This window comes from Gigantopelta aegis, chromosome 2 (assembly GCF_016097555.1).
Source record: "Gigantopelta aegis isolate Gae_Host chromosome 2, Gae_host_genome, whole genome shotgun sequence".
Classification (NCBI taxonomy): domain Eukaryota; kingdom Metazoa; phylum Mollusca; class Gastropoda; order Neomphalida; family Peltospiridae; genus Gigantopelta; species Gigantopelta aegis.
This window is the reverse complement of record NC_054700.1, coordinates 40,429,210-40,442,864: the sequence shown is the minus strand read 5'-3', so window position 1 is coordinate 40,442,864 and position 13,655 is coordinate 40,429,210. Positions and strand designations below refer to the sequence as shown.

At 37.0% G+C, this 13,655-nt stretch overlaps 1 protein-coding gene across 1 annotated transcript in view; it reads left to right on the top strand.

Moving 5' to 3' along the window:
• Positions 1 to 5,471: 5,471 nt before the first annotated feature.
• LOC121385506 (TWiK family of potassium channels protein 7-like) overlaps positions 5,472 to 13,655 on the top strand; it is a 34,741-nt gene continuing 26,557 nt past the window's right edge. Inside the window, exon 1 of the mRNA XM_041516212.1 lies at positions 5,472 to 5,618. The gene's annotated coding sequence lies outside the window, so the exon portion shown is untranslated. The remainder of the gene's footprint in view (positions 5,619 to 13,655) is intronic.

Sequence of the window (13,655 nt, the reverse complement as noted above, 5' to 3'; positions counted from 1 at the left end):
GCATTTTAAGTTTAGCTTTGTGGACACCCGAATTATCACTTGACCTAGATAAACTACCACTATCTCTCTTACTTTTCTCAAACTCCAACTCCAGCTGAAATGCTCGTTCACGTTCCTTCTCTTGTCTTTCATATTCCCTGACCTCTTTAGCCACCTCTCTCTCACGTTCCTTTTCCCTAGCATGTGCATCAGCTAACTCCTTAGCACCCTCTCTTTCTCTTGCTCGTTCTTCTCTATCTAGTCTCGTTTGTTCTCTCCATTCTTCCATCTGCTCCTTAACGAATTTCTGCAGCTCCAACTTCTCCAATCCTAGACTCTTACCTATATCCACAAATTTTTCAAACTCCATCTTAATATCTAAAAATACCAACCACAACAAACACAAATATACTATTACCTTCATTCGATTTGATCCAAACTAACGTGAACCTTACTTCCACAGTTTTATGCTTACCTTGTATCCGCAATGAAGTCATAAACACTGTACGTGCTCCGTAACTCACTAACTAACAATAGCTATCTGTAATACCTACCTTTCTTATCTATCCCCCCACAATGTACCTCTAGCACAAGTATACACAATGACGAAACTAAACGCAGATCTCTCAGCTTGTGGTATTATACACTAGCCCTTTTTATGTTCTAACAGTTATAATAACTAGTAGCCTACTACTAAGGCCAAACACTCTAATACAACGCCCTTGCTTCCTTTAGGTACCAACAATGTGACTTAATAAATAACAATACACTTGTTAGAAAATTATGTTGCCCTGCATCTCCACCATTTGTCACGGGTCGGTATCCCAAAAGAAACAAGACGACAACTCAGGAATCATTCATACACATTTATTTACATAACACTTCCCTCCCAACCAATACATATTGCACTTTCACGCATGTAACACATATCACATGTAAATTAAACTATGAATCACTATTAAATAGAGTAAAAATATTTTAACCACAAAATAATACTAAAATGTCTGTCTTCCATTATTCATCACATTTCACAATTCATCATCATAAGTCACCCTCATCATCACCCTTGTCATGATCATTCACTGATCATCTTCACCATTCCCCATTATCATTATCATTCACTAGAATCATCACACCTCATAATGATCATTCACTGATCACCGTTGTCGTTTACTATTAATACCCCTGTCGTTCACCAGAATCACTAACCCCCTCGTCACGGTCATTCACTGATCATCTCCGTTCACCAGAATCATTGGTACCCTCATCACGATCCTTCACTGATCATCTCCTCCATTCACCATTATTACCACCATCATTCACCCGAATCAGCAACACTCTTTGTCAGGATCATTCACAGATCACCTTCGCCGTTCGTCAAAATCATTGACACCGTCGTCACGATCATTCACTGATCATCTTCTCTGTTCACCATTATCACCACCGCCATTCACCAGACTCACTCAGGATTGTATTACCGGAGAGATAACACAGATCTATATGAGATTAATGTTTATTAATGGAGAACATTTTGAGACTTTTGAAATACTACCTTCCTTTCGTCATATCTATAATGGAAATGCATTCATTATTTGTGAGTTGATGGCACGATTTGATTAAAAAAACCACCCCAAAACATCCCTTTGACACGTCCAGAATCACTTCAAGATCTTTAGTTACTGATTATTCCTGTTGTCTTGGATATGTTCATATTACAATATAGGGGAAAATCAATTGCGCTCAATATATCTACTAAACAAGTTTCTCTAGGCGGACGTAGCCCAGTGATAAAGGGCTCGCCTGGTGCTCGATTTTAAAACATTTTGATTAGTGAAATTTGCTGATCAGTTGAAAATGTGATTAGTGAAGTTCTACATGTACTTTTTAGTGTTTTAGAACTGTGTAGCAATGTCTTAACGTAGCCCAGTGGTAAAGCGCTCACTTAATGCGCGGTCGGTTTGGGATCGATCCCTGTCAGTGGGCCCATTGCACTATTTCCCTTTCCAGCCAGTGCACCACGACTGGTATTTCAAAAGCCGTGGTATGTGATATCCTGTCTATGGGATGGTACATATAAAAGATTCGTTGCTACTAATGGAAAAACGTTTACGTTTCCTCTCTGAGACTATAATGTGTCAAAATATGACCAAATGTATAGCCCATGATTAATAAATCAATGTGCTCTTGTGGTGTCGTTAAACAACACAGACTTTAACTTTTTTTTTACCAATTACACTTTATATATCCACTAGACAAGGTGTGGAGTGGGAGTGACGACTGCCTACCCAGTCTCATGACATTTGGAAATTTTAATTATTTTTTTTTCCTCTTTGGGACAAAATCAGACCGTATCGGTAAGTATAGATGCTTTGACAATGCCTATATTAAAATATAATACAAAGATGACTTCATCGTTTGCTTTGGTTACGTCTCTCTTAAAATGTATTATATAGCTGATTTACATTTTTATCAAATGAGAGAGTTTCAGATCATGCGTTCAAATTTTACTGTTTAAACCGTCATTCTAATAATTATATTCACTGGATGATATAAAAGGACTGTCTCCAAAACACGAGAATCGATAAAAATACCAACAGCCATTGCAATACTGGTATTGTTCATGCAACGACAAACGAACATTTGACGCCATAAAACCGGTGTACAAAGGCTGATTAAATTTTAATGCTGGCAAAGCGATCGTTCAATGGCGTGACGTCACTAGGCATTACAACAATACATGGACACAAAAGTGTTCACCAATGTAAGCCCAAGCCCAAGTTCTTTACAAACACCTCTGCTAGTGATTACAGTATAAAATATAGTTTGCCGTAGCAAGCTATGACACACAGTTCAACAATATATTCTCAATTACCCAAGTATTTACAATAAATGTTCTAAAATATAATATGGTTCTTATATTATCACTTGTGACAACACTATATCCTTCCTAAACCGTACAGAGGACTGCCACTCCGTGACTAGTTTACTGGACAATATATCCTGCCTAAACCGTACAGAGGACTGCCACTCCCTGACTAGTTTACTGGACACTATATCCTTCCTAAACCGTACAGAGGACTGCCACTCCCTGACTAGTTTACTGGACACTATATCCTTCCTAAACCGTACAGAGGAGTGCCACTCCCTGACTAGTTTACTGGACACTATATCCTTCCTAAACCGTACAGAGGACTGCCACTCCGTGACTAGTTTACTGGACAATATATCCTGCCTAAACCGTACAGAGGACTGCCACTCCCTGACTAGTTTACTGGACAATATATCCTTCCTAAACCGCACAGAGGACTGCCTCTCCCTGACTAGTTTACTAAATCAAAACTAGCACAAGACAGAGCTTATTAAAATTAAATATAGCTGTGATAACATGTACTCGTGAATCACTGTCAAAGCAGTGATGATATGAGGTGTTCGCGAGAGATGAGCATATCCTGCCCCACCGGTTGCACCCGAGATGAGGACTGTATGTCTGTATATACACAACATATTTCTGGTCGCTTTAATGTTTAGGATAGCCCAAATGGAACTTTTACCTCCCAATAATTTTGTATTTATATATATAAAAAAGACATTGAGAAATAATACGAAGTTTGAGCTATTAAAAATAGTAAGACGAATACAAACATAAGAAACATAATGTTGGGTATACAGACACTGATATTCTACATAAAAATATAAAGACGGTCTCTTTAAAATGTGTAAAATGATTTCAGTGTTTCATTCAATTTTGGCAGGCTCAGATCGCGTTCAGAGGCTGCAGATTAAATATAACAATGACAAAGACATACATGTTTAATGACATCTAAAGTTCAAACACAGACAGGCGCGTGTGTATATTGGATGTTTCGGAGTCACCGCATCCTGCTTAAAACGATTTTTGTTTTAATTCACAAATCTGTATGTACATTTTGTCATGATGGATTTGACTTGTAGAATGTTCCGAGGGAGCATGCCCCTCAAAACCACCCCCACCCCGGAACCCATCTAGAATTTACGTAAAACGCGTTATATTATCAAGGGAGTCAAACCAGTTTTTAAAATTCAATGTCGTAAATAATGCATTGCCAAATAATCGATTTGTTTGTTATTAATATACACGTACATGATATTTGATGTTGTAATTGTAACGTATTATTAGATTGGGTCGTACAATTCTTCATTGTAAGTATTTATCTCATCTGATCCAACAATTCGGGACATGATTGTGGTGTTTATGTACTAGTATATATTTCCCGTATAGGTATACACATGTTTAAAAAACAGTATACGTCCTGGAAAATTGCATTTAAAAAGTATTGCATTTACCAGCATTTGTCCTCATGAATTTTACTTGTAGAATGCAGAAAAATGCATTTCAGGCTATCTGATTTTACAAATTATATATTTGAAAAGACTTTCTTGTATGCCTTTGACCCTGCGGCATTCGTGGTTACAGGTTACAGTCTACCCCCACCCCCACACCACCCCCACCCTTGCTGTATAATTTCCTGCACATGTTCCTGATAGGATATTAAAATTTAATGTTTTATGGATACATACAAATTTTGTTCACCTTGTTCTGGGTACAAAATACCTTCCACTTTTTTCTACTTGATTTGAAAAATGAATAAATGAATGAATGAATGAATGAATGTTTAACGATAGCCCCATCACAAAAAAATAACTCACAACCTCCAACATATCGGCTATTGTGTGTCAAACGAAGGTAACACTATGAAGAAAATAATGAATGACAGTGTAAGAATTCTAACAGTTTGGCGCTTAGGTGGTTTGGGGTTTTATGGGCAGTTGTCAAATAGAATAGTAAAATACCCCCCCCCCCCCCCCCCACCACCACCAATAAACACCCCTTTATCCAATTTAAAGTGCCTTCTTTGTCTCCCCGAAGAAGGTCCTATGTTACGGTGTCATAATTTATTTATATTTACCACCACCACTTTTTTTTTTTTCGGGGGGGGGGGGGGGGGGGGGCTAAGTTGACTCTGAAACCAAAATGGAATACATGATATAAAAGTGCCAAAAAGCTAAATTTGAGCATTTTTATGCATTTAGTATTGAACAATAAGGACTTGTGGAGAACCAGAGTCTATTTTAAAGGAAAGCAACACACTTATGGCAACAATTACTTCACGTCTTCAGCACACCCAGCAATAACATCAATTTTCTGTCCCAACTCCAAATTCACAGATTCCGGCAATTGGAAATAGATAGGCGATTAAATATATAAAATAATAATGATGATGATTCTGTATGTGATCGTGTATCGACAGAGATCTTGGCGTTACTTAACCAATAAAAATCGATCTCTGATATTGTCCCAAGACAAAGCTCAAACACCCATAGTTCTTTTATTAATGGTGTGTTTTGTTGTCAAAGAACGGGCAACTGTCAGCCAGTTTCAGGTCGATACTTAAACTGAATATATGTTCATGTTTGTGACGCAGTCATTTCCTAGGCGACACGTGTAGGTGAACACGCGCTGGTTGCTCAGCAGACGACACGAGTCCTGGGCATTGCTGTCTTCACGGTATTCGTACCTGTCTATTTAAAAGTAGAAAAAGAACAATTCTAGTCGAAGAGTAAAAAAAAAAGAAAAAAGAATACAAGTTCGTAAGAAAAAGGTAAGAATTTGTCAAATCGAATTGGGGTGGGAATGGGGGTTGAGATGAGAACTATTTAAATATTAAATACGGATTTTATAGCATTTTTTGTGGTGCTATTGTGCTTTCATGGTTCATTAAAATCAATGATTGGGTTTTTTTTAATCTACGGACGAATTTTTTTTTAATCAACAAATCAGTCGATCAATGATTAACTTAATTTACAAACTGATGTAAAACCTTTCTCTTTCTTTTTTGTGTAAATTAAACAACCAAATAAACACTTATTATTAGTTCGCTCGCTCGCTCGTTTGTTCGTTTGTTCGCTCACTCAACAATTCATTTATTGACTCACAGTCCCTCAAATTCTTTCATGTCCAACTCCAAAAAGAACAAAAATATTTTTTCTCGACAAAACTCTACTTCGAATTGGTCCACAACAGCGTAAAACTTTATTTAAAAAAAGAAAGAAAAAAGCAAGCGTTACTAATATAGCCAATATCCCTAATTAGAAGAAATTATCAAGCACAGCAAAACATTTCTGTACCCATGACGGGATCCATCGGTGGGGCAGTATGCATCGTTCACTTTTCAAGAACATCTCGTAACATTGCCTTTTGACAGATATTCGTGAGTGAATGGCACCACAGCTTTGTCAGAACGTCTCTTGGACTCCATAGAACTGGAATTGAATTTTGTTCTGATTTGTAAACATCTTTGAGAACATTATAAGGGCGACACATCACAATTCTAAAATTATTATTATAAAACATCCACTATAACCAGGGTGGTGGTCTGGCTCTACGGACGTGGTTGATAACCATGTAACATATATTATACAACTCTGTAATTAGGTCTACTAAAATCCAGTATCAAGTCCATTATAATATCAAATTTAAAGCATCACGTCATACCCTTTACCACTGATTTCTGAATCTACCATTACATCAAAACCATTCCATGTTGTTTAACAACGTCTTCCAGATTCACCATTACATAATAAGTAGCCCGTAGTTTTTACCATTGTTGTGTATACATCGTTAAATAGAATTGTTTGCCCTGTGAATCGACCAGTATATTAAAATCATCACATAGTGTTTACTAGTGGTGTAACAATACATCCAACTATCGATATATTGCGATAGTCAGTGTCTTGATAGCAATGCATCGATAGTTAATTCAACTTATCGATAGTTTCGATAGTATGCATAGTGAATTCCTTTGATCTTGTGGAGTAAAAGTAATCAAATATGTTCATCTTTATCCATCATTACAAAGAAGTACCTCTGCGTCCCTGCTACGTCGGTGCCTTCAAATAGTGTTTTCAATAGCCGGCGATATTGTCACTGCACAGTGATCGCAATTAAAGTCAAAACACGTGGTCAAGTTAATTTGTATACACAAACATTGGAAACCATAAAAATTATATTTTTCTGCAAAAACATTCGAAATCATAAATATATAGTCTAATAATAAGTTGATCTTTCTGCCAAAAAATATGGACACCATAGAAAATAAAGCATAACAACAACAATGTGGGGGTTTTATATTATAAATTTATTAAATATCATTTCACTACCTTGTGACATTATTACAAATACAAACAAGTACAAACACAGACATACACACAAACACAAACGTACGTACAGATGCACGTACACTTACACAAACAGACATACATACATACATACGTACATACATACATACATATAATGTATAGTCATACATCTAAACATGCTTCTATTGGAAGATTGAAGTAAATAGTTTGCGAAATATCTATTTATTTTACTGTTATCAAACGATTTAACAATTCACAATACTATTGCAATACTATTGCAATAGTACTATCACAATAGTAGTTTAACTATCGCAATACTATTGCAATAGTAAAATTGACCGCAATAGTCACCCCTAGTTTTTACCACTGTTATCTTTATTCATTACATGCAAACCATCACACGGTTTTACCACTGTCATCTTTATCGATTACATGCAAACCATCACATAAGTTTTACCACTGTCATATTTATCCATTACATGCAAACCATCACATAGTTTTTACCACTGCCATCTTTATCCATTACATGCAAACCATCACACAGCTTTTACCAATGTCCGCTGCTTCCATTACATGCAAACCATCACATAGGTTTTACCACTATCATCTTTATCCATTACATGCAAACCATCACTCAGTTTTTACCTCTATCATCTTCATCCATTACATGCAAACCATCACCAAGTTTTTACCACTATCATCTTTATCCATTACATGCAAACCATCACACAGTTTTTACCACTATCCTCTTAATACATTACATGCAAACCATCACACAGTTTTTACCACTATCCTCTTAATACATTACATGCAAACCATCACACAGTTTTCACCACTGTCCTCTTAATACATTACATGCAAACTATCACACTGTTTTTACCACTGTCCGCTGATTCCATTACATGCAAACCATCACATAGGTTTTACCACTGTCCTCTTAATACATTACATGCAAACCATCACACAGGTTTTACCACTATCATCTTTATCCATTACATGCAAACCATCACATAGTTTTTACCACTATCATCTTTATCCATTACATGCAAACCATCACACAGTTTTTACCACTATCATCTTTATCCATTACATGAAAACCATCACATAGTTTTTACCAATGTCCGCTGACTCCATTACATGCATCCGACGCCATATAACCGTAAACAAAATGTGTTGAGTGCGTCGTTAAATAAACCATTTCCATTACATGCAAACCATCACATAGTCGGTGCATTTTCCGTCTAAGGTGCTTGGGTCGTAGTTTTGAGCCCCCACAGTGGACGTTTTATAGAGTTTTTCCCTTTACAATCAATGTAGCACGATTAGTATCAAATACCATGGTATGTGCTATCGTGTCTGTTCGAAAATGCTTATAAAATACCTCTTGCTGCTAATGGAAAAATGTAGTGGGTTTCCTCTAAAGACTACACGTCAGAATTTTATGATTAATAAATCAATGTGCTTTAGTGGTGTCGCACTCTATTCTGAATCAATCAGTCATCAAATTACATCAACCCTGCATGTTTTACCATTTATTTAATAAAGCAATGTGGAAAATTATTTTAAGTACTTTGACCATAATCATCCTAAATGTCAAAGCTGACAGAACATCATTATTGACAATCATAGTGTGTTCACGTGACGGAGTAGGATTTAGGTCACAACTTGTTGATGTAACTGTGTAAAACTTAAATCATATACAGTTCACATGACGGAGTAGGATTTAGATCACAACTTGTTGATGTAACGGTGTAAAACGTAAATCATATACTGTTCACACGACGGAGTAGGATTTAGATCACAACTTGTTCATGTAACGGTGTAAAACGTAAATTGTATACTGTTCACACGACGGAGTAAGATCACAACTTGTTCATGTAACGGTGCAAAACGTAAATTATATACTGTTCACACGACGGAGTAGGATTTAGATCACAACTTATTCATGTAACGGTGTTAAACTTAAATCATATATTGTTCACATGACGGAGTAGGATTTAGATCACAACTTGTTAATGTAACGGTGTAAAATTTAAATCATATACAGATCACATGACGGAGTAGGATTTAGATCACAGCTTGTTGATGTAACGGTGTAAAACGTAAATCATATACTGTTCACACGACGGAGTAGGATTTAGATCACAACTTGTTCATGTAACGGTGTAAAACGTAAATTGTATACTGTTCACACGACGGAGTAAGATCACAACTTGTTCATGTAACGGTGCAAAACGTAAATTATATACTGTTCACACGACGGAGTAGGATTTAGATCACAACTTATTCATGTAACGGTGTTAAACTTAAATCATATATTGTTCACATGACGGAGTAGGATTTAGATCACAACTTGTTAATGTAACGGTGTAAAATTTAAATCATATACAGTTCACATGACGGAGTAGGATTTAGATCACAACTTGTTCATGTAAATGTGTAAACTTAAATCATACACAGTTCATATGACGGAGTAAAATTCGGATGGCATCTTGTTCAGCTAAATGAATAGGATTTGGATTTAAACTTATTCACAGGGTAGGACTTAGAACTTGTCCACATAACGGAACACGGATTTAAACCACACCTTGTTGATGTAAGGACTGGGGTGAAAACGTGTTCACTTAACGGTGTAGGATTTAGATTAAAACAATATTGTTTACATGGCGGAAAAAATCACTGTGTCGGGTTGGAGTTAGAGAGTAACTTTATCGATCTGATCCCTCCCCCCCCCCCCCCCGCATAAAAACAACAACAAACAAACAAAAACCCACAACATAAACCAACCCCCCCCAAAAAAAAATCCCAAACAAACCCCCAACACCCCCCCCCCCCCACAACAACAATAACAACAACAACAACAATAATAATAATAGTAATAAATAAAATAACATAAAATAAATCTGATTTCGTATCCACATCAATTTTAGACTTATTGTTGTTGTGTGCAAAATTTACAAAGATCCAGAAGTTGTCATAGTAGTTGTTGATGCAAGCTATTGTGGTCTATGTCAGTGTACCTTATGGCCAATACCTCAATACTCAGTACTCAATATTTCTGTTAGAGTTACCTCACCCTTGGTCCATATCAGTCTAGACTCTACCCACCCAGCTTGCGTGTCCCTAGCAGTAGCCTAATCTCCCTGTAGAATAGCTCTATTTGTCACTGAGGAACATAGGTCTCATCACCACGTCAGAGAATGGACCTCAGGGGCAGATCCTGAGTTTTGCAAAGGGGTCACAAAATTCTAAAAAAAGTGCAATTTGAATTTGTCGAAGTCAAAATTTAATGAGCTAAGCTCCCAAAGGGTGCGAAATCTTTAGGGGTGTCCGGGAGCATCCTTCCTGGAATATTATGACATAAAGATGCTCAGAGGCGTGTTTCGGGGACAACTTAGTGTTGTATATTGTGGATAATAAATTTTTAAACAAAACAAAAAAGTCATTAAAAAGGGCCACTTCAACGGGAGGGGGCAGGGGTCACGGGACCCATGTGACCATCACTTTGAGTGTGTTTACAGAGATCACGCAGTAATGTTTTAAGTATCTAAACCTGTATATTCACATAACCTTTTTATGTATATTGACATTTACCCAGAATGCTGTTCAAGAGGTGAACTCGATAGCATACTTCCGGTTACAAGACAGACTCGAATCGACCGCGTTCTTCTCACTACTTAAACCGAGTTTACCTTGCGACACCATTACTATTCGACAAAACACTCGAATGTGTTTTGTGGATACAGAACTGTATAAGCGGGTCGCTAATAAACAGAAACAAATCAGCTGTATAACCGGATATCGTATAACAATTATAGAAGTAAAGAAAACCCCGGATGTTGGAATGTATTCGTAGTATGCCGCAGTTATGCTGATTCATAACTGTCATCGTGGCGATTTGTGTCAACATGACATTATATTAGTTTTGAGTCGCGGTGTAATTTAAAGAAAGATTACTAAACCACCTGCGAATTCATATAATAAATACCTACAAGACACTCATAAAAATATCTGAGTAAACTGAGATCTGATTTTTCACGAGAGAGAGAGAGAGAGAGAGAGAGAGAGAGAGAGAGAGAGAGAGAGAGAGAGAGAGAGAGAGAGAGACAGGCAGACAGACAGACAGACAAACAGACATACAGAGACAGGGGAGAGCGAGAAAGGGGGGGGGAGCGAGAGGGGAGAGAGACGAAAAGTTAGAAAAGGTGAATGAGAGAGATGGTGAATGAGAGAAGGGCGGGAGGGAGAGAATGAGAGGGTGAGAGAAAGAGAATGAGAGGGGTGGGGGGGGGGGGGGGGGAGAAAGAGATAGCATTGCCTCCGAGATCGAGAACATTTGCTTTTCCTGACATAAGCTAAGCTATAATTACTACATTTTAACTTTTCAAGACATCTATTATTTGAATTTCTCAAAAAGATACAGTTAAACTCTTAACACAATATTTAGTATGTAATCTATAAGTTAGAGTTATGCTAGTTTATTTAGTCAATCCGTGTATCCAGTACAGGTGTTGACAGGTTACTTGCTAGTGGAAGATAAGTCAGTTTAGTACCTTTAATAAAATTTTCTCATGGAACCATAAAACGTATAGTGTTGGATTTGATATTGGATCCAATACATTTACATCTGGTTTCAAAATGTAAAAGTGCTCTATGTGAAGAAGACAATAATAAAACAAAATTCATGTACATAAATAAAACAAAACGTTTCCCTTAATTAGTAAATAATGTATGGATATTTTGTTTGTTTGTAGCCATTGGGTTTAATCATTGCAATGCCTTGTTTGTGTTTTGTGTTTTCTTTTAGCAAACCTGCTTTCTAATTATCAAACACATAGAGAACTGTATTGCGTCATTTCTATATTTTCTTCATTCTTTCTCTCTCTCCTCTCTCTCTCTCTCTCTCTCTCTCTCTCTCTCTCTCTCTCTCTCTCTCTCTCTCTCTCTCTCTCTTATTTATATTTCTGTTCATATTTAAATTGCAAAAATTAAAAAAAAAAATACTGTATTGTATAACTTGTGCCTAACCTATTTGTTCTTTTTAAAAAGTAATAAAATATGTCACAATCAATCAAAAAACAAAACCGACAACTGTGGCAGGTCTAATGTGATCGTACATGGAATAGACGGAATTATCGATTTGTCCTTTTAAAATCCTCATCAAATGTCAAAAGAAAGTCAACTAGAATTCTAGTGTATCGTGTTGCAGCATATGACATTAAAAATACATAGACATGTGCATGTTTCATTAAATTCTGTAGTAGGCCTACATCATGACTACTGGCACCAAAATATCAAATTTGAGGTATCTTCAGAAAGCCGTTCTAACGCGGTCTTTTGCTAGACTGGTTGTTGCGCCAAAATGTTACGTGCATGTAAGAGGAAAAAAGAAAGAAATGTTATATTTAACGACGCACTCAACACATTTTATTTACGGTTATATGGCGTCAGACATATGGTTAAGGACCACACATATTTTGAGAGGAAACCCGCTGTCGCCACTACATGGGCTACTCTTTCCGATTAGCAGCAAGGGATCTTTTATTTGCGCTTCCCACAGGCAGGATAGCACAAACCATGGCCTTTGTTGAACCAGTTATGGATCACTGGTCGGTGCAAGTGGTTTACACCTACCCACTGAGCCTTGCGGAGCACTCACTCAGGGTTTGGAGTCGGTATCTGGATTAAAAATCCCATGCCTCGACTGGGATCGAACTCAGTACCTACCAGCCTGTAGACCGATGGCCTAACCACTACGCCACCGAGGCCGGTGCATGTAAGAGGATAGGGTGGACATGAAACTAGTCATATTTGATACTTAGTCTCGCCATCTGCTGTTAATGACATCGAAACATGATATTACCAAAATTATAACAACCATAATTCTCTCCTCTGAAATCACATGCTGAAATTTAAAATAATAATTATAGTTATTTATTTTATTTTATTTTATTTTAATTAATTAATTATTTATTTATTTATTTATTATTATAATATATGTTTGATACCACTGCCCCCTTTCCTTTCTCTCCTTTGAATTCTATCTCATTTCTTCCCGATCTGGCAACTCCTCCTATTTTTCAACTTCTTTCACTGTCCACCGTCGCATCCCAGTTCTTGTCTCTCCGACCGCGACAGGTGCTTGTCTTTTGTGGCTATCCGTGCCACATACTTGCCATTTTCCATCAGCTTTTATCTGTGCGCCTAGTCTGACCACTTCAGAGAGTGTTCAGTAGTTACTTCTGTCATCGTTAAGAGACACTTGTAACCACTTACTATACTACCCTACTACCGGCGGCACTTCTAAGAATATTACAACAGACATATATATATTAACATATATTGGGAATTTTTGGCATAGAAATTGAAAAAATTTAGTGCCACTTTCTTTTGGGAAGGGGTTTATCTTCGGACCCACAGAATGCCTGGATAAATCCCAGGCAATACTTCTAAGAATATTGGTTAGATTTGCTGAGTGAATTCTGTTTTGTTGGTAAAGT